The 24184-nt window shown below is 39.5% G+C and overlaps 1 protein-coding gene across 2 annotated transcripts in view; it reads right to left on the bottom strand.

Annotated features, from left to right (window-relative positions):
- Myo1d (myosin ID) overlaps nt 1–24184 on the bottom strand; it is a 314007-nt gene that overhangs the window by 248122 nt on the left and 41701 nt on the right. The gene's annotated exons all lie outside the window — the stretch shown is intronic.

Here is a 24184-nt window from a genome sequence, read left to right on the forward strand (position 1 = left end):
ATGTGCCCCTCACAAAAGGAGCAGCAGTGACTCTGGCAGATGGTTCCCATTCTGAAATGTGGATGAGCTAGGCCAGAATTGCTGATTTCTCAAGAAAAGCCGGAAATACAGATTTTTAAGGGATGTTATCCCATTTTAAAGTGGAACTAAAACATAAAGAAGTAAAACTGGTTTGAGCATATAACTTGCACCCCCACATCTACCCCATCTAAAGTCCATCCCACAATACCAGCTGACAGGTGCAATAACAATCTCCACTGGTCATGACTAATCAGTGAGTCCTAACACCATAAACAGGTAATACACATTGTGCAGAACAATGAGAAAATGACCCTACCCTGAGAATCCTGCAGTCAATCCTCTCGCAAAGGAAGTGATGCAACATAAACTACACTCTGCTGGCAAAGACCGATTCCATATTACAAAACAACATCTGCAAAACAGAGCTTCGAAAGGAACCTTACAGAGTGTTCCCACTTATAAAGGATCTCTGGTTCAAACACAGTAATTACCAGGAAATTTGTGATGACTCAAAAGAGCAAGGACTTTTGTTTTTAAATTTTTAAATTTATTTATTTTAAAAAAGAATACAAGTAAGGAAGTTCCTTTTGCATTCAAAGACTGACCTGAGGATTTATTTAGTGATATCATTACTTATATATCATTAACTTGTATGATTAACAGTTAAGCTTACTTCAGGGTTTACCAAAAGACACTATAATTAATAATAAAATTANCAATTACTTATCTTTATATAATATATATATATATATATATATATATATATATATATATATATATATTTATTTATTTTATATTTTATATACACACACACACATACACACACACATATATGTATTTTTTCCCTTGGTACCAGGGATTGAACCCAGGGGCACTTAACCACTGAGCCACATCCCCAGCCCTTTTTATATTTTTATTTTGAGGTAGGGTCTCCCTAAATTACTGAGGCTGGCTTTGAATTTGCAACCCTCCTAACTCAGCCTCTCAAGCCACAGGGACTACAGATGTGCACCACTGCACCTGGCTTCATTTCATATTTTTAAACATCTTATCATCCTTCGAGAAATCTTACAAATAGTTTAAAGGCTTCTCCTTAACTTTTCTTGCATTGCTAGCCTGAGGCAATCTCCCTTCTTCCACTGGACTTTAAGACACTGTCTTTACACCTACCTGCCAATTAACTGATGTTGCCCTAGGAAATTCTTCTGTTGCCTTTTTAAATTATTAAGTGTTTCTATACTTGTTTACACATATTCTCCAATAGTTTCTAGAATAGTGTTATGCCAGGTGTTCTGTCTGCAGATTGTTCTTTGGTCTCTGATATGTACGGAAATAGAGTATTTAGAGAATTTTAGGCAATTTGACACTACAATGACAGAAAAGAGTCAAGAGTGAGATCAACAGACTTACTTTGCTCAACAATGTCATTTTGAATGCTGTCAAACTCACCTGCTCAGCTTGCATGGCAAGGAGGCAAACTGGATATCACAGTAGCTCTATGTTGCAAAGCATAATATTTAAAGATGGTATATCAACTCTAATCCAAAAGCATATACAGATCAGAGGGAAAAAAGCATTTATTTTTATTACTTTTTATGTTTACAATCATCTTAGTTTTTAATAAAGCCTGTTTTTAAAACTGTAATTTAACATTATTAGCTAAAATAGCATGCAATAGTCTGGAAATGTCCCCTCAAATTTAATGTTGAAATGTAATCTGCAATGTATTGAGAGTTGGGTTTTCTGGGAAGTGATTAGGTTACGAGGGCTCTGCCCTCATGAGAAGAATTAGTGCCCTCATAAAAGATGCCTGAGGGAATTTGTTTGCCCTTTCCTCCATGTGGGGACCCATAGCAAGAAGGCAGCTTCTGTGAGGAACAGACCTTCATCACACAGCAGGTCCTTTGGTGCTTTGATCTAGGACTTCCCCTACTCCAGGACCTTGAGCAATACATTTCTGTTGTTTATAACTTACCTGGTGTAAGGCACATTGTTATAGGAGCCCAAATAGACTAAGATATTAGGGAAGAAAATGCATGTTATTTATTTTAATGCTAATTTAACTTCATGCTTAGTCCTTTGCAAAACAAGCTTTATAGACTCCTTTGTCCTTGAGAGACATATGTTTTCCAAATGTCCAGTCGCAATGAGTCAAATTAAGATGGTAGAAGTAGGCCCAGAGAAATGATGCCCGAGAGTTTATACTAGGTTTTACTGGGAGGTATGATCCTCTCATATAGTGAGCTGGTTTTGGAGCCCACACTGATGGTGAAGTGTGTTATTTGAAGAGAATGACTCACTGAAGAAAACAATAAAGCCATCAAAATTGGACAGCATTTACATGCAAAACATAAAGAAATAACTTCAAAGCCAAAAGAATTATTTGAAAAAAAATACGCACTTAAAAAAGCTGACATTTACAGGATAGCCTACACCTGGTCAAGACAGTTTGGATGGACATTAAGTTTGGGGCAGGTCTGGCCAAAGAAGCATCTACTTTGCCCTGGATTTCTGCAAGAGCCTCTGCAAAGGCTATGTGCTCTTTCCTGGAAGTTCAGAGACTGTGACAGAGGCAGGAGCTCAAATCACATCTTTAGGACCAAGACCATATTTATTTTCGGGCTATATCCAACTTTGGGGAATACATTGCTCTCTGCGGTTTAATAAGAGGTTGAAGTTCATGATCATCAAAGGAGCCATATCCCACTACACCTATAGGGTTATGCTGTTAGTTTTTTTTTTCAATTAAGAGTTAAAATGCATTTTAAAATACATATTTAATATGTATATATATATTTAATATATACCCCATTAGAATGTCTGGCTTTGTGGAAAGAGTACATAAACCTGTAAAAGTGAACCTTCATATTCTGAATGCCTAAAGAGATTAATGTACTTTTAAAATATTTCTCTTAGAAACAAGGATTATGTCATCTGTTACTGTATTTTTATAGCTCAAAGGGTGTTTGGCTTTCCAAGGCGATGCCAGTCAGTTCCTCACTGTTCACTATGAATGAATTACTTATTTCTTTGCCTGCTCTTCAGTTGCAGCATATTCAGGAAAGGAGTGGTGCAGAGTAAATGGTGAATGGCATTTCCTATTTTGTAAAGCTGGGAACATACAAGGCTTCACGAACCTAAGGAAGAATAAATATATGTGGGTTTTACAATTCTCCCTACACACATAATACACACATATACATACTAAGACTCTAACTTTCATTTAAGGCAAGTTAATAGTTGTTCAACTCAGATTTATCAAAACTCAATTTATTTTAATAGAGGATTTCACAATGTCAATATAAGCTAGACTGAAAAAAATCCATTAAAAAGTAATCTATAATTCTCCTGCCAGGAATAGTGGTGCATGTGCCCATTCTCTGAGCTACTTAGGAGGCTGAGGCAGGAGGATCACAAATTCAATGCCAGCCTTGGCAACTAAGTGAGACCCTGTCTCAAAATAAAATATTAAAAGGGCTGGGGATGGAGCTCAGTGAGGGAGCAGCCTGGGATTCAGTCCCTTGTACCCAAGGAAAAAGTGGAAAATAACAACAAAAGTTCCTACTGTTAACAACTTCTCATAGAGTCTTCCACAAACTTTTGTGTCCATAATCCCTGTATGATCCATGTATGTACATTGAGTTTTAAAATAAAATGATATATAGTATATAAAAGATATTATTTATCATAGTATATATGATAAATACAAGATAATAATATCATATAATCTGGCCTGTATGTTGTTTTTCCCAAGATGGGGCAGGACGGGGCTCCGTTCTCCCACACAGCACCCCTTCTTGCAATTAGGCAGGGCCTTGGCGTCAACTCTGGCAAACGGGCTGTGGGACACACAGACTTGGGCCAAAGCACTGACAGCTGGCGTGCCCGGGCCTTGGTGACTGCTAGGACAGCAGAGCAGTGCGTCTGCCCAGTCACCGCCTGGAGGGGCTCGGATCCTTGAAGATCTTATGTGAGTGAGAAATAAATCTTGCTATATTAAGCCCTGAGCACTGGGGGTTGTGTGGAGCTGCAGTGTGAACTATCCTAATTCAGCAACTCTCCCCATATTAGCATATTTGCAGGCCCAGTTTTTCTAAATGGCAGTACAGAGCATCATAACTGATGTGTCCCCAACCACTGATGTATTTTTAGGCTACTGCCAGTTTTGCTGTTGCTATTGTTAATATAAACAATGTTATCATTGACATTATTTTATCCACAATTTTGTAACATACAAATTTTGTGCAGGATAAATTCCTGGAAGTAGAATTGACGGGTTATGGAATAGTAAATTTAAATTAAAAAATAAACCAATAACCAAAATTCAAAAGCCACAAAATGCATGCTGGAAGGAAAGGCCTCCTTCACACCTTGTTCCACAACCTCCAGTGTTTACAGATCCTCCAAATCATAAACATGAAAAACAGTGACCAAGAATATTCATTTTCAATCAATTTGCTATTTATTTTTTATTTTATTTTATTTATTTACTTTTTTTACAGGTCTAAATCTTTAAACATTTATTCAGTACTGCTTTTTTTGAAACTGCTTTTTCAGTTTTGTTTTTAGGAACATTAGCATTATTAACTTTTGTTATAGGCAACTTTGAGATGAAACTAAATTATTTCAGATTCTATAGATAAATGGAGATTCCTGTTACACTGGTATCATATTTGTCTTTTTTAAAAAATTTCTTACATACATGACAATAGTGGAATGTATTAAAATCATAATCATCCATTCTCAGCACAATTTTTTGTAACTCTGTATATAAAGTATGTTCACACTAAATTATGCCATATACATGAGCTTTCTTCTTATTATTTTTTACATTACAATTCTTAATGCACCTTTATACCACAATTTGTCATATCTCTGTTTGTATATAAGGTATGTTTGCTATTAAATTTCCTGTGAAAAATCACCCAGTATGTCTGATCCACCTACATCCTCCTGACTGAATTCTAGAACTCTGCATTTGCCCTTGTGTTTCTCCTGCTGGCTGCTCCCCTGCCTTTCTTCCTTCCTTGACCTCCCTGTCTGCTCTGCGCACTCTTAGCTGTAGACTTATCAGGAATCCACTGTCATGGGCTCCTGGTCTGGGGCCACGGTTCTATCCTGCCACCACTTCTTAGTGCTGCACACACCTTGGGCCACATTCCTCCAGCTGCCTGCTGCTCACACCTCTCCCCCTGCACACGGCTGCTCCTGCTTTGTCCTGCTCACCCTCACCTTTCACTTAGCCCATCCCCACTACCTGTAGGTAATGAGGATGATAAGGTAGGTCTGTGCTTTTCAATGTGCCTTCAAATAACTGTGTACTTACCACGATTTCCTGGACTTGGGGGTGGAAAGATTTCAATTTGGAGGTTGTTTTGGTTTTTGGAATTTAATGATTCATGAACTTTTAGAAAAGTAGATCAAGTGAATTACTTGACTATCTAAATGCTGAATTAATTTTAACGGAGGTAGCCATTTGTCTCCCATTACACTGAACTCTTGGCAGACAGTGAGTGAAGCAGTGGCTTCACCAAAAGTGAGTGCAGTTCTTAAGAAGAGGGTGAGGACTATGACCTGAGAAAGGGAATAAAGAAAGAGGAAGCCTGGAAGGAGACCAGGCCCTAGCTTCAAGAATGATGAAAAGGGATTGGGTGTGGTGGTGGCATGTGCCTGTAATCCCAGCAACTGAGGAGGCTGAGGCAGGAGGAGCACAAGTTTGAGGTCAGCCTCTGCAATTTAGACCATGATTCAAAATAAAAAAGGACTGGAAATGTAGCTCAGTGGTAAAGCCCCTCCAAGTTCAATTCCCTGTATCTGAAGAAGGAGGAAGAGGAGGAGGAAGAAGAAGAAGAAGAAAGGGGAGGAGCACAGCTTCTGTCCTCAGAAGAGCAGCATTTTGAAATCTACAATTCCAGCCCAGCTATTCCTTCCAAATGGCTGTGGAATATTCCCACTAAGACATTTCACTAGGATCCTCTGACTCATCTGGTTAAAGCTTAACTAAGACTCTGCCCATGAAACCTATTCATCCTGCTGTCTTCTCCACAATGGTCATCCACTTAGTTATCTGGTTTCCTGACTCAGTGTCACTCTCAATTCTTCATTCTTGGATCTTTTTTTTTTCTCTGATTATGAAATATTTCAAACCCTGCAGCAGACGCTGTAAGCTCTCCACCCACATTCATCCCCTACTTTCCTTTGCCAAAGAGCCCTGGTTCTGCTCAGGTGTTGGCCCCTCACACAGACATGTGCTCAGGGCATGGAATCCTATCCTTAGCTCCAGGGACTTGGACCTTGTGTTCCATCTAAGCTGAAACTGGGAATTCCAGTCCTCCTGTTGGGACTCTCATTAGGAAGACTTCTCAGGATCTAGTAAAGGCAAAGGGAAATCCCTTTTGAACATTGTCTAGCAAACGAGTTGCCAGAACTTCTGTCTTGAGGGGATGGAGCCAAGTTAAAGGATAAGTCAAAAATGCTGAGAAGATGGAAAGGACCAGTGGCTCAGGACAGGACTGAGCACCCGAATCACCTAATGCTGGATTCATCCAACCTCCGGGCTTCTTGTCACAGGACAGAAATAACTTCCCTTGTGCTTCAAGCCACTTCTGTTTGGGCTTTCTATTGTAGCCAAAGCCTCCTGCTGCAAAAAGAGAGGAGCTTGGCCCAGCAGGGAAGGTGCTATGATTGGTTTTGAATTTTGAGTTTGGGTTTCCTGTGGGACATCTAAGTGAAAATATGATCAAAGGAGGGATGAGAAGAGGGGAGTGCAGGGATTCAAGAAGCGGTACAGAAGTGGTAGAGTTCCATAAAATTGGCTGAGGTCATTGCGACTCATGATGGCTAACAATTATTCAGCGCTCACAAGGTTAAGATTTTCCATTCCCATGTTACATATGGAAAAAATGAGGACCAGCAAGGTCCACATTCACCAAAGGTCCAAAAGGTCAAGAGAGGTCATGCCAGGCGTCAAACCCAGTGCTCTGACAGCTGAGTAAATGCTCCTAGCACTTTATGCTGTGATATCTACACTTAGTCACAGAAAAATAGTGGGGTCACACATAGCAACAGTCAGAGAAGTAGAAGCAAAGTGCAAAACAATAATAAAAAAAAAGCAGTTCCCATCAGAGAGGGGGGGAAAACCAGCCTAAGAGTGAAAAGAGCTCCCAGTGGGAGAGCTGGAGGTGCCTGAGGGACTCTGTGTGGAATGAGAGCGAGGCTGCAGCAGTTCCGGCAGACAGGGGATGTCAACTTCACTTGCTGCATAGTTTTGCTTAGGATTGGTGACATGTTATAACACACTGGGTTTTTGTTTGTTTGTTTGTTTTTCTTTTCTTTTTCTTTTTTCTTTTTTTTTTTTTTTTTGGCCTGGACAAGATACTAAGTCACTTAAAAATCAGGAAAATAATTTTACTGAGTAACTATAAATGCCCAGCACTTGGTTAGGTAGAAACTTCACAATGCATGTCATTAGGTCATTTGATCCTCATAATAACCCTAGCCATAACTGCAATATTATGTTTTCATGAACAATTGCATCAAGCAATTGTGGAGTCCTTCACACCCACCACCCAATCCATCAGCACATCCTATTCATTCAACCTTCAAAATACTCTCAGCATTCAACCATTTCTTCTGCAAATGGTCTTTACACTGAGAATTTCCCAACACTTGGAAAGCTATTCTGGCACTGACTTCAGTCTTCTTTAGTGTATCCTGAAATATCACCCTAGAGACAGTCTGAAAAACACTGGGTTCCCACACCCTGTTGTTCATTTGTGTAACAGATATGCATTATGCTAGGCAAGGATTAGAGGTGACAGTGATCGACACCATCATGACCTGTGATGCTCCAGAGAGCCTAGTAGAGGAGATAGGCCAGCGGAGCACAGGGGCTATTGAGAGAGGAAATGCAGGTTGGTATCAGAATCAGAATGAAGGGCAGTGAACCTAGAACCCAAGGATCTCAGAGGACAATTCCAGAAGTAATATCTCAGTAGAAAAATGAAAAGATGGGGAGGAATTACCAAGGTGATAGGGTGGAGGGAACACAGAGGTGTGGGGGTAGGAGTCATAGCAGGGTCAGAGGCTGAGAGGCCTTAGAAAGGGTAAGGCATGTTTAAAAGATGGCTGGAGCACAGAGTGCAGAAGAGACAATGGGAGACAAGACAGAGGACTTGCTTGTTGATGATGTAGGTCTTAAAATCACAATCAGAAATTTGGGCTTGGGCTGGGGATGTAGCTCAAGGGTAGAATGTTTCCCTAACATGGACCAGGCCCTGGAATTGATTCCCAAGTCTGCAAAATATTTAAAAATTAAAAATTAGGTTTTACCCAAGAGTGAGGGACAATCTCTGAAGGATTTTAAAGCAGAGGCATGAGGTGTTGGGGTCTGCACCTTGGAAAGCCAAATCTGGCTCCAGCATGGAGGTTTAAAACTGGCTCTAGGGAGGTGTGACAGGCTGCGGCACTCACAGGATACCTAGTTGGAACCTAAACAAGAGCATGGAGGTAGTTAGCATTCAAAAGATATTTAGGAGACTGGATTGACCTTGTCTGGGACTGACCAGAGAGAAGTGAAATGGTGAGGAGACATGAACTAAGATAACTAGGTGACTGGCTTGGACATTAGGTAGAAGGTTGAATATGGAGTAATTTTTCCTAGGTTGGTAAATTTCTCAAGGCAGCAACACTTTTTTGGAAAGTGACCTGGCAGGATCCAGGTCAACCACAGAAAAAATACTTCCATGCTGAAATGTTATTCCTTCTTTTTTTTCCTACTGCATTTATAAATAAAAGTAAATGCTCTCGAGATTTATAAACACTGACATGTAAACCATATAAAATGGTGTGGGAAGAAGGAGGATAAACAAAGGACCTACTTAATCAGGGTAGCCATTAGTTGGCTGTTAAAAAAAAAAAGTCAAGTAATTTGGAATAGTGAAATCAAGACTAAGAATTAGCAGACTATTTTAAGTGAAACCATGCTTTTTCCAAATGGGACGCATTACAAATGAAGACATACATTAATCATTCTTGAAAATTCAAATACTTACTCTAGAATTACTATATTACCTACTAAAAGTTGCCTGAGGGTAATGCTAATTGCAATAACAAATACAGTCAAAACTTTCAGTGGTTTAACACAAGAAGTTTATTTTAATCCACACATGTCTCCAATACAAATGTTTTCTTGGGGCAAGGAGTGGGCCTTTGCTCCATGCAGTCATTTAACGACCATCTGACAGTAATTCTTCCATCTTCCACACATGGCTTGGAGTTCATCTTGGGCATCAATGACCAGACAGGGGTAGAGAATGGAGAATCAATGCCCCAGTACTTAGTCACACGACACATACACGTGAAAGGGAGGGTAGGCCACAAAGGAAGAGTCTGATGTACAATCAGCAGTCTCTGTTACAGCGGGTAAAACTCTGAGGACAAGAGAGATAACTTATTCATCTTTGCAGAGCCTAAGAGTATCTTAGAGAAAATAGGCATTCAAGTACTCAGATGTGATTCCATTAAAAAAAAAACTTTATGAAAAAAATTGCCCCATAAGAAATCCATTTTACTGTATAAACTTCTGCTAAAAGATCATTTCGGAATACATAAACTGTGGGGAAAAAAAGATTGCTAAGATCTTGATTTATAGAAGTTGTTCATTTTACCCTAAATATTTCCTTATTTACCAAGAAGATACCAGAACTATTAGGGCAGAAGAAACTATTGTAAACCTTTGGTTCAATAAGAATTACAAACAGTATTTTTAAAGTACTATAAAATTTCATGTTTATAGCTATGTCACCCTGAACACATCTGATCTAAAATTCCAGTTAGTAAGCATCAGTTGCTTAAGTGTTTTAAGTTTTTATGTTAGTTCTTTTTCTCATAATTTTTATAAAAAGCACAGTTATTATTTTAGGTAGACCAAGTACAGGGAAACAAATAAAAAGCTCCAAAACAGAGTTTTCCCAAGAAACAAGCTATATATATGTAATCTGTCTCTGAATGGAAACCTATAAATCAAGAGAAAGTTCCTCATTTTATTAATCAGGATAGTACTAGGTTAAGCTACAGTAACAAAAAAAGCCTCTGAAATCTCAAGCCCAACACAACAAAGTTTTATGACTTACTCATGTAAGTCCAGTACTGGTCAGGCAACCATCCTCCATCTTATAGATTTGCCAACTAGAACACATGGACTACTAAGGTGTCATGGTGAAGGAGAAATAAAGAAAGCACATTGGCTGTCGCCTACCCCAACTGCAAAATGACACGAGCTGCTTTTGCTCATAGTTTATTAGCCTGTACTAGTCTAGTGCAAGTTAGGCCAGGAAATGTAAAGAGGTACAAGGTTATTCAGTGATTACTGTCTCAACCACACTGAGACATGGTAAAGACCATAAATCTAGATCTTAGGTACATTTCCTATTATAAGTTCAAAGGTTTTTGTATTTGTATTCTGGCATACAAATTAGTTTCTTGGGAGTTTAATAGTACCAATAACTTTGATACTTAAAATGATAAAATCAACTTGCTAGGTTTGCAACCTATACAAATCTTTTACTCATGGTGACTTAATGGCAACTAATGTGATCCGAAACCCTATGGAAGTAGCCAGTTGATTCCACTATCTCTTAGCTATCATACTAAATAAAGAATCCATTCATCCATCAGTCAATAAGTATTCACTGAGGATGTCTGTGTGTCTAATGTGATGCCTGACACTAAAGATATAGAGGGAAAAAGACATTTGGTTTCTGCCCTGATAAAACTTAACAGTCAAGTAAGGGGCAGAGTCTCCAAATTACAGATAACTGCACTGTTATAATCCAGACAAACCTGGGCCAGAGTGTAGAGTGCTAACAGTGTTAAACATGAGGCCTAACCAGTTTGGGGAGAGAAAAGCAGGGCCCAGAAGGACAAGTAAGGATTAGGCAGGTGAAGCTGGATGGCTAAGATGTCTGGACCCAGGGAATAGGGCGGGTTGTGGTGGGAAGAACCGGGAACTTCAATAGTATTTATGACCTGTGGTCTTGAACTTTGAAATCATTTAAAAGATTATTTTGGTTTCTTCTATACCTGATTGTTGTAGCACTATTAAAACTGAATTTAAATAATTCAGTTCCATCCTCACCAATCAAGTTTGCAAGAGATTGCAATTACTTAACAACATTTTCAAATGTTAGGTACTGTGGTTTGAATGTGATTTGTCCCCTGGAGCTCATGTTGGCATTTAATCCCTAGTGTGAAGCATTAAGAAGGCAGCAATTTAGTCTGAAGCCAGTGTTTAGAGGTGGGACTTTAGAGAAGCAAGTAGGATTAGCTAAGGCCATGGGGTGGAGCACCTACGGTTGAAGACTGGTGCCTTTATAGGAAAAGGGAGAAACCAAAGGGGACACATACATGTGTATCAAAACCTAATTCATCTCTATCACAAAAATAGGATTTTGTCTTTCTCCTTCAAATACAGTCCTTCTTAAATTTTTAATAATTAAAAAAAATAGTGTTTTTAACTGAAGAGGAGAAAGACAAGTGGCAAGGATAGCCATATCATTGAACTTTTCAGTTAGGTGAAATTTTCACAATTCATCTGTATAATGTAAGCAAGTAACTATTTCACCTCAAATTTCTATTTAGTGAGGCACTAGATATGCTGTTATAAATAAAGTAAAACTAGTTTTATCTGCCGGCTACTTCTCAGTAATGTTATGAGAATACATTTTTTTAAACCTATAAATCTTATAGCCCTAAAAGATGTGGGGACTGATGCCTCATTATGCTGCTGAGAAACAGGAAAACAACAGCCATATTACTTAATGGTTAAGCTACAAAACAATTTGGAACATATTTCTACCTCTCTTCATTATGGTCATAAAATGCAGATACGTTTTATGCACTTTGAAACTAATATTTTACACTCATAAAATGACTGCAGTTTTAAACTGGCTCTGTCAGCTAAGCACAGGAGTTAGCATTGTCAAGGAAAGCAATCTCCCCACCTTTATACGCCTAGAAAGCCGTGACTTGTTTTCAGCTCAAAAACTTAAAAACCATTAACCAAAATAGAACAATTTTTGGAGGCTGATACTATCTCTCTCTTGCTTTTTCTCTAAACCATTTTCAAGTAGGCAGCAGCAGCCAGCATTTACCGAGCATCACCACGTCAGGTACTGTGTTAAGTGGATCCTCTACAACCCTGTGTACTGCATACTTAAAAAACACACATACAAACAAAGAAATTCCTATATCGCAAAGAAACTAAAATTTTAGAGGCAGCAGGTACCTGCCCAAGGTCACTCAGATATTAAAGGAGAAGAGCTGAGACTCACCCAATCTATTTCTAGAGCCATGGCTTCTAACCTCCCCTCCATCCTGCAGATCCTCTGTAAATAAGTTATTAGTTATTCTAATGTTCAAACCATGGATCTCTGCTGCCTGGTACTTCCTGACAATCCTCTCCAGCACCACCAAATGGTTCCATGGGAAGCCTCTGTAAGATAGGCTAAGTGTCCAACAGCAGCTCCAGCACAGTGGGAAAAGATCTGCTTGGTTGCAACAATATGGCCATAGCGGGGGATGCTAGATAGATAATTCAAGACTGATTGGCTCAAAGATCAAAAAATGGGGCTTTTGCCAGGGGCAGTGTTGCATGCCTATAAACTCCTACTCAGGGGGGAATGAGGCAGGAGCATCATGAGTTCAAGGCCAGCCTGGGCGACTTAGCAAGACGCTGTCTTAAAATACAAAATAAAACCGGGTTCAATGGCACACACCTGTAATTCCAGAGGCTGAGGCAGGAGGATTGTGAGTTCAAAGCCAGCCTCAGCAAAAAAGTGAGGCGCTAAGCAACTCAGTGAGACCCTGTCTCTAAATAAAATACAAAATAAGGCTGGGGATGTGGCTCAGTGGTCATGTGTCCCTGAGTTCAATCCCACGTACTCCCCCAACAACAACAACAACAAAAATACAAAATAAAAAAGGGGCGAGGGTGTAGCTCAGCGGTAAGGCATTTGTCTGTCATGCATGAGGCTCTGGGTTCAATCCTCAGTGCTGTAAGTAAGTAAACAAGTGGAGATTGTAAGGTTCCAGCCTTCTTTTCTAGAACAGATGCTAAAAAAAGACCAAGAAAGGTACGGTAAAAGCCTCACTCTTCTGTTGCCTGAATTTTACAGCCCAAAGAAGCACTGCAACATATTCTTTGTAGTCAGGAAGACCTGGGTTCAAACCTATTTCCATCCCTAGCTGTATCTTTGATCTTGGGCAAGGAGTTAACTAACTGTGTCTGGGTCTTACACTACACAAGGTTATTGTGAGTGCTAAAGGAGACTGAGTAGGTGATATACACTGGGGTCCAGCTCTCTTTATGTATGAAAGTAGTGGGACTAGAAAAGCTTTTAAGTCCTTTCTAGCTATAAATCTTAGAAAGTTCTGCCTCAATTAAAGTTCAAAAATATTTTTAAAGTACCAAGAAAAAAAAAAAATCTACTAGCAAGGTCGATGTCAACTCTTCCTTGCCTTTTCCTTAAACTGGAGTACCAAAAAAAAGAGGATATGCTTGGCAAGTGTTCAACCTACTCTAAAGGAAGTCAGCAGCCGTGAAAAGTAACTGCGGCTGGTTATTCACTTTATTCTGAAAGCATCTGCTGTTGATACAATCGCCCTACAGGAAAGCTTCCTAATGCTGGCCACCAGCAACCTGGAATGACACAGCAGTAATGCCCCACCGTGCAGAAGTCAGCTCCATCACTTTTGTCTGGTTGTAAGTCAAGAGGCTAGGCCAGCTTGGTCATGTCCAGGGACGTTCACTGTAAACAGACAAACAGGGATCTTACGGGGATCTTGAGTACCAATCGCTGGACTCAGAACTGAAGGGCCATGTCACATGTTTCTCTCTTCTCATTCAGTCCACTTCCATCTCTTTAGAGAAAAAGCTCCTTGTGCTGTGATGGCAGTTCCTGACCCTTCATCCGTCTGACTGGCAGATGACTGACTTGCCTTGCACCCTCCTCTCGTTCTCCACATCAGGTGCTTTCAACTTTGATTTTGTGTGTGTGCTGATATGCACATATGGACTTGGCTGCAGGAAGGTCCATGATGTCACCAGATTCCTCTAAAGGGCAATGACCTCAAAAAGGAACAAAACCCACCATTCCTTTTTATTATTATTTACATTTTGACATTGGAACATGTGACCTGAATGAAGTGAACTGGGATATATGAACTGAATAAATTACTCTATATATTGAATATTTTAAAACTTAAAAACTTAAAAAAAACTTTTTAAATTTTTAGAAAAAATAAAGAAATAAAAATTCGAACATTTTCTGAAAAAAAAAACAAAAACAGGGCTGGGGGTGGTAGCTCAATGGTTGAATGAATGCTTGCCTAGCAATGCATGAGGCCTTGGGTTCCATCTCTGGGACTGCAATCAATCAATCCATCAATCAACTTTTAAAATGAAAGAGAATCCCCTTCCCAACCAAATTGTTTTTGCGCTTTTCTCAGAAGCCATCTGCTCACACCTGTGTGCAGAACCACTGTTCCTATCCCATGACACTCCACCTTTAGTTTCTATTGGAAACTCACAGTCATTCAGTTTCCTAAGAACATATTTCTCACAGAATAATAATAAAGCTACCATTTCTGGAGCTTTAAATCTGAGTAAGACACTGTTCTGAGGACCTGATATGGATGAACTGCAGTATTTTTAATTTTCAAAATAACTGTGTACAGAATCTAGTATTTTACAGAGAAGGAAACTGAGGCATAGGGATCCTTGAGGAACTTGCTTAGGGTTACACAGCTAGTGTGGTAAGCCATTCTTATAGACCGTGGCCGCCATTAGAAGATGGCGCCGGCTTCCACTGTGGCCTGTGATAAACAACTCCTTTTATGGAGAGTTGGCACACAATCCCTTACCACCCTATGAGAGAGATCCACGTGGCGGCTTAGGATTGGGATGCGGGGGGCTTTATTAAGCTGTGCTTGGGCGTGTCGAGGGGCGGGCGTTAGAAGATGATAGATGACTCAAGGCCTGAATAAACTGCTGAAAGAAGAATCCTGTGTCGTGTTTTCCCTTGCCGGCGAGGGGTCGCGACAAGCTAGTAATTGTCTGAGTCTTAATTTGAACTTAGCCAGCATGTATCACACTGAAAACTGACAGAGTTAAACTTCCCACTTCGAGCCACAGGTTGTTGTTATGCCCATAGGCTGGCCATGTTTGGATTAAGTCCTATCCCAACTGGGCAGGTTAAGGGTGGATGGGAGACAAGGGGGTGGGGTCTGGTGGCTCAGACCCAGGCACTGCCTAGCAAGGCCACAGCAGGGAAATTTCTCCTAAAAAGGCATAGGAAAGCTTGTTGTGTTGGCACATGCCTGTAATCCCAGAGGCTTGGGAGGCTGAGGCAGGAGGATCATGAGTTCAAAGCCAGCCTCAGTAAAAGCGAGGTGCTAAGCAACACAGTGAGACCCTGCCTCTAAATAAAATACAAAATATGGCTGAGGATGTGGCTTGGTGGCCCAGTGCTCCTGGGTTCAATCCCTGGTACCCACCTATCTGCCCCAAAAAAGGTACAGGCAAGAATGCAGAGAAAAGAGAACACTTGTACACTGTTGGTGGGAATGTATATTGGTTCAGTCATTATGAAAAGTTGGGGGTTCCTCAAAAAGTTAAAAATGATCTAGCAATCCCACTTCTGGTTATGTGTCCTAAAGAAATAAAATCACTATCTTGAAGAGATATCTATACTCCCATGTTTAGTGTAGCATTATTTGCAACGAGTATTGATGAATGAATAAAGAAATGTGATACAAACACATAAGCACATACAATGGAATACTATTCAGCCTTTAAAATGGAAGAAATTCTGGCTTTGGACAAATCTGGAGGACATTATGCCAAGTGAAGTCAGTCAGTCACAGAGAGACAAATACTGCATGAACCCACTTATAATGTGGACTCTAAAATGTTTAACACAGAAAAAAAATTGAATGATCATTGTAAGGGCTCAAGAAATAAAAAAGGAAGAATAAAATAAACACATTTTAACACAAGCCATATCAGAAGTAATAAAAAGGAGCAAAAGCACTGTTGAAACACATTCAGGGGTGTGATAAGTTCAAGAAAGGTCAGAAAATAAAATGGAAAACAAGGTAACTGGAGAGAAAATAACAGACCGGGGGAGACAGTGGAGAATCAATGTCTGATTGGTGTCTCTGAAGGAGAAACAGAGATTAAAAAAAAACATTCCAGATGCAATTCAAGAGATGTACATCACTGTAAATGTTCATATTAGAGGGGAAGATGTTTTCTAAGATAAATTAAAAGAGATGAGTGAACACCAAGACAGACCTTAGGTTATTGGGATTCAAAGAAAAACAATCCAACAAACAAGTTCCTTGGACATTTAGAAAAAAAATAAATCGAGTTACCTTATAAGAGGAAGATCAGGCTGGCCTCAGACTTTCAGTAATAGTCAACTTCAGAAAATGTCAGAGCAAAGTGACCAAGAAAATCAAGTAGAAAACAAGTTCATATCCAAACTATCACTTCCTAAAAGTGACTTGACAATGTGCAAGAATGGAAACAGTGTAGTTGAATCCCTTCTAAAAAAAATTAGAAATAAATACTGTCAACCAAAGGGGTGAGACAAGTTGAAGCAAAAAGACTGGGTACAGGAATGGGGCTGTGGCTCAGTGGTGGAGCACTTGCCTGGCATGTGTGAGGCCTTGGGTTTGGTCCTCAGCACCACATATAAATAAATAGATAGATAGATAGATAGATAGATAGATAGATAGATAGATAAAATGAAAGATCCACTGACAACCAAAAAAAAAAAAGAAGAAAAGAAAAAAAGACTGGATATAAATACTGAATCCACTCAAGAGGAGAATAAGAACATTACATAAAAGTGATAATGGAGATTAAAACCAGAAGGAACAAAAACAGAAGGTGGAGGGGGATTAAAGTAGACCACATCCATAATGGGGGCAAGTGACAAGAGTTTCCCACTCCTGGTCTAAGTTGCTGATGGACAGGTATCACGAGAGGTACAAAGGAAACTTGGGCCTCACTTGGCTCACTGCCTACCCTTTGTCTTTTTACCTTCCTTTCTTACTAACAGAACGCCAATTGGGTTCAGAGAGCCAAGGTGCCCATTTAAAAATATTCGATGCTGCAGCAGGGGGCCAGGTGAGGGTTAGGTCACTGAGGTCAGTGCAGGTTAGTATTTCTGGAGAAGCTTTACCTCCCCAATAAAGACACCCGTTTTCCTTTTCCTCTTTAATTTTCCTCCCTGTCTAGAATGCAGATGAGAGGTCGGAGACAGGACAGCCATCAGATGACTATTAGACAACAGGAACACAAAAGTCACAAGCCAAGAATAGCCCTGGGCCAGAGCCACGGATGACACACACAAAGTGGCTGCAAAACCAGCCCAACTCGGACCAGCCCACTCTTCATTTTATGGGAAGAATAAACCCCTATTTAGTTAAGCCACTTACATGGGAGTTCTGCTCTATAAATGCCAAACATAATCCTAAAGGGAATCCCATCAGAAAAGCTGATAATAATAACCAAAATGTGGGTGATAAAAGGGAGAGAGGGAAGGTAAAGTTGCAGGTATAAAGGTAACTTCTAGGGGCGAGGACTTCAGAAACTGACTGAGAGGGCCTGAGGAAGTACTGGGGAGTGAGACCTGTCAAACTATACCATGTCCATGTGCCAACACTCCACAATGAATATTATATATATTAATTAACATAATAATAACAATAATAAATAGGAGGGAGGTCAGAAGAATAGAGCAAGCAGATAAGAGAGGGGCAGGTAGGGAAAGGCAGGTCCTAGGAAAGGAGAATGATCAAGTTTTGTTCCCTGCTTATATAAATGTGGCACAACAAATCCCACTACTATGTATAATTATAAGGCACCAACAGAAGTAATGGTGAATGTTCAAATAACAGACGAAATGCACACAGCAAAGCAAACACTAAACTTAATGTGAAAACTATTTAACTAGCATAGAAGGCAAAAACACTACATAAAATATGACACAATTAAAATCAAATGTATCTGTCCTTATCAATAGACTGTCATAAAACCACTGAAAGAAAGACCCCCAGAATGATCACCAAAGTAAGATCAAATTATATGAACACAAGAGATTCATCTGGAACAAAGCAACGCTGAAAGTTGACACTAATTTTCCCCAAATTCAACCTGTATATTTAAAGCAACTGCAGTTAAAAATACTAATGAACTTTCATTTTGAAACTTAAAAAGTTGGGGTTAAAGTTCAGTTTTTGAGCTGGACACAGTGGCTCATGCCTGTAATCCCAGTGGCTTAGGAGGCTGAGGCAGGAGGATGGAGAGTTCAAAGCCAGCCTCAGTACCATCAAGGCCCTAAGCAACCCAGTGAGACCTTGTCTTTAAACAAAATACAAAATGGGGCTGGGGATATGGCTTAGTGGTTGAGTGCCCCTAAGTTTAATCCCTTGTACCCCAAATAAATAAATAAAGTTCAGTTTTTGAAGAAAAAAATGAAGAAGTTTTGTTCTTTCATACAGCGAGACACAGCTTCATGGGTGAGCATTCACTGCGATAGCAACACCACCATCGCCAAGTGTCAGGTGCTCCTCATGGGGCTGTCACTACCCTGGGTTCTTTCCACATGTCTCACTTAATCCTCACAATCCTGTGAAGCAGCCGGTATACTGCTCATTTTACAGAGGGAAAAACTGGAAGTTAGAAAGATGGCTTCATTGTCTAAAGTCACAAGGCCAGTAAGTGATGGCTTAGGTTGGACTCACGGCCACTTTCTCTAGAACCCACACTCGGGTCTAACTCGCTCCACAACACTGCTGCCCAGCAAGACAAATGTGAAACACGCACTGGGATTTCATAGAGCTAGTCAGACCGGGGGCTCTCCCTCTAATGAAAAGCATGCTATCAAGAGTTTATTTCTAAATAACAACTAAAGGATAGATAATCCAATTAAAATTAGATTTCTACCTTCATATGTTACATAAAAAATAAATTCCAAATAAATTACCAATTTAGCATAACAAACTATGGAAATAAAGCTACATAGGTGAATATTCCCATAATCTGGATTTGGAAGGGTCATCATAATCACGACACCAAACCCAAAGATCTTGAAGAGAAAAGTTGGCAGATTTGACAAATGAAAATTGAAAACTTTTATCTGGCAAAACTAACCATATACAAAGTTAAAAGAACAAAATGAAAAAAAAAATCCATATTATATAATAGAGGAGTAATATTTATAAAGGATCATTAAAATCAGAAAGAATATGACAAATACTCCAATAAAAGGCTATGAAGAGAAAAATTTGAAAACATTAATAGATGTATCTATGAAATACATCCTAGATTTATCTAGAAAGTCAATCTTACTAACAATCCAGGAATGTACAATAATGACATTCCATTTTTCACCTGCTAGATTAGCAAATGCTATTTACAATTGCAAAATCCAGGGCTGAAGGCATAGGTTAAATAGGTTGAGTACAAGCACCTAAGAGAGCAATTCAGTGCTACATATCAGAGTCTTAAAATGACAAATGCATACAAGCAAATGGCTCAGCAATCCCACGACAGGCAGCTGTCCTGTAGAAACAACAGGACATGTGTGCACACATGCATACGCCAGGATATTCACTGAGCCATGTGTACAATACGAAAGTTATCATGAACTCAGCAATATCAGTGAATAGAACAATTACGTTCAAACCGAAAAAAATCATACAGCCACTGGAAAGAGTGAGGCAGAATTCAATAGACTGACATGGAAAAAGGTCAAGGGCACATTGTATTAACATAGAAAGGAACCATGCTATAGAACATTATTATGACAAGGTCTCCTTTAGTTTTTAATTTGAAGTTATATATATGTGTGCACACACAATCTCTCCTTTTCCCTCTCCCTCTTTCCCTGTTCTCATACACACTCAAGTAATTGGTTGTCCAAAGGACTGCTGTTTTGGAAAGAGATGCCAAACTCTCAGTGTTTACTTTTGGGGAGGATTGGTAGAGAGAGGACAGGGAGGAAATTTCACACTTCATTTAATTCTAATTGTTTGTTACTAGCATGTTTTTATTTAGTAATTAAAAAATAAAGATTTAAAAAATGTAAACCAAGATTTAACACGATGACATTTTTTTTTTTTTTTTGAAATTGGAAGGTTTTTATGTGTAGAGTAGCTTATCTTTGTTATCTCAGCTGTGGCTTATGTGAAAATTGTGATATCAGAAATACTAGTTGAGCTTGTTGTTCAGCTCTGAAAGAACACTTTCAAGCCAAAATTAAGTATTATTCAAACAAAAATTCCTGTGAGACATGACTTTAAAATGCTTGGTATTTTTTTATTCCAGAACGAATTTCCTTAAATTAAGGCCACATGCTAATATGCATAGAGTTTTGAAGCTACTGGTGATTTTAATTGCCTGGGCTTTATGAAAGTGAATGGCTGCTTCCTTAACATGATACTCATTTCACAAATGAGAGATGGTATTAGAGTTCTAGGTAAGTGCTTATCATTGCCTTATTCTGGACATTGACTCTTCTAGGGAGGAAACTTTTCTTGAAGAAGTTGGAAGTGTTTGAGATCTTGATGATTCATTCTCTCCTCCTCTCCAAATCTTGGTTAGCTTTTCCCTTGCCATCTACTCCAAAGCACTCTGCACTCAATTTTCATAGAACGAAAGTTAGCAGCACTGTACTGGATTTGTGTGTTCACTTGTCTGCAATCAACATCCCACTCCTACCCATGTAGTACTGGGCCTGGACAGGAGGTCAAAGTTTGTTGATGTGAATGAATAAATGCTTTTAAGACCTGTAGGAAAAAGGTATAGGAATACTTTACTTATGGCAGCCAGCTGACTACCTTAGAAAGAATATATTAATTCCAAATGAGTAAATCTATAGCTTGAAAAGTATGGGAAAAATGAGGATTGTTTCAGCAGTTTCTGTTATTTAATAAAACTGAACACCAAGTCATCTATATGTATTAGATGAGACCAAAAACCTGGTCTAGATTTAAAAGACAGCAGACACTAGATTTCCTATACTCTTGTGATAGCAGAAAATTTCTATCTGAACAAAAGACAACTAGTACTAATTGTAAACTAATCTGATGAGCCTAAAATTATCTGGACAAAACATGAAAAAGTACAATATTTGGTTATGCAGCTCTCATGATGTTTCATGACTTCTGGTTAAGTTACAATTATACGCACACACATACACATTATATATTTCATATATCAAAAAAAATTTAAAGATTTATTAGGAAGCATAGGGATATAAAATGGTCCAGCCAGTTGTGGAAGACAGCATGGCAGTGCCTCACAAAAATCAAGCATAAAATTACCCTATGACCTGGTAATTCTACTTGTGGGCAGAGGCCCCAAAGAACTGAAAGCAGGGGCTTGCAGAGATATTTGCACACCAATATGCACAGCAGTGGCACTGTTCACAATACTGAAAGGTGGAAACAACCTAAATCCGCAGATGGATGAATGGGGAAACCAAATGTGGCGTCTACATACAATGGAAAAGTATTCAGTCTTAAGAAATGGGATTCTGATACGTGCCTCAACACGGATGAACTCTGCCAACAGGATGCTAAGTCAAACAAGTCAGACACAAAAGTACAGATATCTCATGGTTCTGTTTCTATAAAATACCTAGAATGGTGAAATCCAGAGGAACAAAGTCAAATGATGGCAACCAGGGGTTCATGGGGGATGGGAATTGGAGAGTTATTGTTTAAGGAGCGCAAAGTTTCAGTTCAGGATGATGAAAAAGTTTTGGAGATGGATAATGATGACTTTTGTATAAAAATGGGAATATATTTAGTGGGGCTGAAGCACTAAATTGTACACTTAAAAAGGGTTAAAATGGTAAGTTTTGTTATGGATACTTCACCATAATAGAAAAATGAACAGGAAGCATTTCATTATTCTTTTTAAACCTTACTATATTTTTAAACATCCAATCTAGTCAATCAACATGCACACTCACAATAAAAAGAAAGAAAGAAAGAAAGAAATGAGAGAAAGAAAGGAAAAGAAAAGAAATGAAAAAAGAAAGAGAAAGAAAAGAGCAGGGAAAAAAAGACATCTCTAAGTTGAAAGACAGTCTACAATCTACAGCCCACAAAACAGATGGTCAGTGACTCTGTGTACAAGGAATTATCTTTTATGCCAAAGCAATGAGGAAAAAAAAGGAAAAAGAAAAAGCCACAACTCTCCTTTAAGCAGACAAATATTTTCATAAATTTATAAATTTGATTTATAGGTAAAATAGAATGCTCTTCTCACTTATGAGCTATATTTTCACTAAGAAATTGGGGTAACATTGCAAAGTGTCATGGCATTACTCTTATTATTGAGTTGAAACCACACCATTGGTGAAAGCACATGATCACAAACCACTAAATGCTGGGCAAAGAACAAAACACTGGTGTGGAAGAGGCTAAACACATGCTGGAAAACACTCCAGGCTGCACTGAGTGGACCGGCTGGTGGGAAGGCCAGCAGTGCTCAGGGCAGTGTGATGTTTTCAGAAAGGCCCTGGGTAAGAGGGGATTAGTTTTGGTAAAAAAGTTGGGTTCCATTTTCATTCTTTGGCGTTATCAGAAAAAGACAGGAAACAGGTGTGGACAAGTCAAGGGAAGAATGAGGCAGCTCCTGGGCAGCCACATCCCTAGTTCCAGGGCTCTCCTTGCCGAGTTCACATGCAGGGTGAGATGGGGACAGGCCAGAGGGAGAGGGGAAGGGAAGACGTCAGGTGAGCCCATGGGCAAAATCTGATCTCATACAGCTACAGGGACTTAAAGGGGTGGAAAAGGGCACCTATTCTGAGTTCTTGCTCTGTGCTGGGAGGCAAGGTGACGCTCGCATGCAGTTTACCAAGTATTGTTTTTATCAGCTGTTGGTTCTGTATTATTATTCTAGTCCTGTTTTGTTGCTATGGAAACTGAGGCACAACAAGTTGAGTAAACTTCCCTAAAACCATGCTATTAATAAATGACAGAGGTTGGAGGTAAACCTCAGGGCTGACTCCAACGCTCAGGACGTGGTCACTGAGCTGCACCACCACAGTTCCACATAGACAGGAGAAAATAAGTTAGAAGCAAAAATGGAAATGATGGAAAGAAAATATGCTAAGGTCCATGCCAAAATAAACTACAAAACATTTACTTCTGAGATGAGATCTTGAAATAGTAGCAAAAAACAGTCGTTTAGCAGGGAGGAGCTGACAGGCCCTGGCACAGGGAAACGGGACACACGAGGGGCAGTTCTGAGTGAGGCTCAGGCCGCTTTCCTCCTTCCCCACCTTTTCTTTCTGCAGAGTTCATCAGTAAATGAGACAACTCATCTTCCAATGAGTGGATAAGATCATGTTCCCGGGTCATTTATTGCCCTTGGGAGCGCACACACCCCTCTGTAGGAACCCTGGAAATGTAGGCTCTGCAGTTCTGGCTGAGGTTGTGCCCATGCCTGTCACCTTCTAGGACTGGGAGTTGGAGTCTCCTGTACTTTATGCAAAGGAGGAAGCAAAAATTCCTTATGGAATTTTTGTGCTGTGGAAACGAGAAGTGCCTGAGACAGTAACTACTACAAAAGGGCCTCTCCATCCCCCTCCCCATTAATCAAATACAGAAAGCACTTGGTCTAGTAAGTTTAGAGTTATTTAATTAACCTATCATCACATTTTCCAGGCAATCAAAGCTTAGCCCTAGAGTCATGTCCAAAGTTAGAAAAAAATTAAAGGCCTGAGACAGTCTCCTATGAACAAGCAAATTGATTACAATGTCTGTTTTAGCTTTCCTGAAACATTTTACTTTATTCATCACAACTGGATAACGGGGGCAAACAGAGAAAGTGGTAAAATTAAATCAAGACTTTTATCACTAAAGTGAAATTGTCTATCCACTGAAAATATGCAGGAAACTTGAAATGGCATTTATCACAATGTGATATCATTGGATGAAAGAAAATACTACAAAGGACACCAGCACAGTGTCCTAGGTGCCGCCGTCATTGGATTACAAGCAAGGTAGGGAGAAGTCAGGCTGGAAAACAGAAGAGCAGGAAACCAGCAAAAATAATGCTTCAGAGACATAAAAAGAT

Source organism: Marmota marmota, unplaced genomic scaffold (genome assembly GCF_001458135.2).
Source record: "Marmota marmota marmota unplaced genomic scaffold, marMar, whole genome shotgun sequence".
NCBI lineage: Eukaryota > Metazoa > Chordata > Mammalia > Rodentia > Sciuridae > Marmota > Marmota marmota.